At 32.6% G+C, this 2,685-nt stretch overlaps 1 pseudogene; it reads right to left on the reverse strand.

The window, feature by feature from the left end:
• Window positions 1-1,849: 1,849 nt before the first annotated feature.
• LOC145833625 (ubiquitin-conjugating enzyme E2 N pseudogene) lies at window positions 1,850-2,454 on the reverse strand (annotated as a pseudogene).
• Window positions 2,455-2,685: the final 231 nt, after the last annotated feature.

The following is a 2,685-nucleotide window of genomic DNA, read 5'->3' on the forward strand; positions in this document are numbered from 1 at the left end:
TCAATCAGTGATAAAGTAACACTCCGTTTTAAAGTGTAACCCCGTGCTAAAGTGAAGCCGTGCTAAAGTGACATTCCGTGCTAAAGTGTCACCCTGTGCTAAAGTGATACTCCGTGCTAAAGTGACGCCGTGCTAAATTTTCACCCGTGCTAAAGTGACGCCGTACTAAAGTGTCACCCCGTGCTAAAGTGACACTCCGTGCTAAAGTGACGCCGTGCTAAAGTGACACTCCGTGCTAAAGTGACACCGTGCTAAAGTGTCACCCCGTGCTAAAGTGACACTCCGTGCTAAAGTGACACTCCGTGCTAAAGTGACACTCCGTGCTAAAGTGACGCCGTGCTAAAGTGTCACCCCGTGCTAAAGTGACGCTATGCTTTTCTGACACCTACCCAATTCTGGATCGCTCCACATAAAACGCTGGAGACCTCAGAAACAATTAAAAATGCTTATTTGCTACATTATAACGACCTACTTAATAACAACTATACCTAAATAGCCAAGTAAAACATTAATTTAAAAGATAGACGTTGTTTAGTACATTGTATCTCATGCTATTTTGTTTGCCTTTTCAAAAAAAAATATATAGATCTTTTCTGTGTCATTTTTTTTTGTTTATAGTCTTTTCATATGCTTATAAAGTTTACAACAGTTTTTACATTAAAAAGAATAATCAGAGCAATAGACAAAGTAGCTTTGTTTATTAATAAAAATTTTCTTGATACTCTTGTTTATCCTAAACTTTTCACTCTCATATTTTTTAAGCAATTTATAAAGTTTTTTATCGACTGGTTTAAAACAAAACAAGACTTGCAAAAGACATTGAAACAAATAAAACAATAGTTAACTATAGCCAATTAATTAAAAAGTAAATGTAGAACATAATCTTATGGTATAATTTAGACATAAATTGGTTAAACTAATTAAAATTAGTCTGAAAACTTCGACACAAGACTACCACATATTATTTTTGAAGCATCTAAAATAAATACTTAAGGGTATAAAAAATATTTAACCTTATAAAATAAGTAATAGTACACAGGGTAGCCACTTAACCTTGAAAATGTGGGTTTTGGCAATTTAGGCAGAAAATATTTGATATTTTAAAGACTTTTTACATTTTAATGTGTCGGAAATTTATAGTTATAGTACTGTAGTGGACGTTGCACTTATTTTAATTAAATTACTAAAACTAAAACGTTATTACAAGTAACCGATAGTTATTACAGAGTTGAGAAATTTCGCGCGATCAATAATATTTAATAATTTTTACCCGCGATATAAACAACAACAGCATCAGAGACAACCTACAACCGGTTTTGTCCTAATTAGAAATAAGGATAAGCCTTATGAGTGATTTATTAATATAACTAATAAAGAGCCCTAGTTAACGACTATTAAAACTTAAGAAAGCTTAGCAAAAGTAAAATTAATATAGAAGCAATATTTCCAATCAATTTATCATATATAAATAGTTAAACTAAGTATGAACAGTTTTCGTGATTGCTTTTTAAATAACCTTTTTTTTTTGCAGTCGATGGTTTTAAAGTTATCATAACATCTCAATACAAATTATTACTAAATTTTATTGACATTTTAAATTAAACGATAAAAGTTAAACTAAAACATTATTATAACTAAAATAGAGCACAAGTAAACAGCAAAAAAAGTTAAAGTACAGCTTAGCAGATGTAAATAAATATTAGAAACATTTTTTTAGTCATTTTCTCATTTATAATTAGCTAAACTAAGTATGAACAGTTTTCGTGATTGCTTTTCAAACAATAATTTTTTGCAGTCGATGGCTTCAAAGTAAATTATCTGAATACAAAAATGAGTTCTCAGAGTAACGCTAATTAGTAAGCCGTGCATAATCATCAGCCATCATCCTATCCAAACATTCTACGTCATCGGCTGAGCTGACGTCACCATTCGGGTTGGACAGGAGCGTCTGCACATGTCTGAGAACTGTCCTCAATGTCGCCACCGGAAACCATTTCTTCTCCAAGACGCCCAGGCTAAATCCACCCTCATCATCAATGTTCGGGTGGTCGATCTCCGTGAGAAACCTTAAAGGTTTGTTATTTATAAAACCAATGCATTTCACTTTCTTTTAGTGAAACAACAACAAAATAAAGCTTATTATTTCGAAACTTTGTTTACATTTTGTAAACAGAACTATAAAGTATCGAAGCAAGTTTCAATCTGTTTGCATTAATTAAAAAAAAATACACACCCGACTTCTGGAGGGAATATGGGGTATCTATTGGGCAGGATCAGCTCGAGATCGAACTTGTCACCTTCGTACGAGCAGTCTTTGGGACCGGCCATGGTCACGTGGAATTGGCGCGTGTTTGACTCATCCGCTTTGCACTCGACTCCCGGCATCGGGTCGGAAACTAAATCGGCAGTTACTTTGGCAATTTGATTGTTGTAGTGTGGGTCTGGTTGAGCCATTTTTAATAAATATCTAACAACCTGTGAATGTTAATTATTCAAAGTTGGAAATGATCGAGCACTTTTTTAGTTCGTCTTAAATTTTTCTAAACGATTTCAATTAAAATAAAATACTACTAAAATATTTACATTTAGAGGAAAATTTAGAAAACTCACGTAATTTTTTAAGATTAATTATTTTTTTTTATAATTTTGTTTATGATGTAAAATTTGATTTATTTTATAAAATTG

The sequence above is a fragment of the Thalia democratica genome, chromosome 4 (assembly GCF_965202585.1).
Source record: "Thalia democratica chromosome 4, ktThaDemo2.hap1.1, whole genome shotgun sequence".
Classification (NCBI taxonomy): domain Eukaryota; kingdom Metazoa; phylum Chordata; class Thaliacea; order Salpida; family Salpidae; genus Thalia; species Thalia democratica.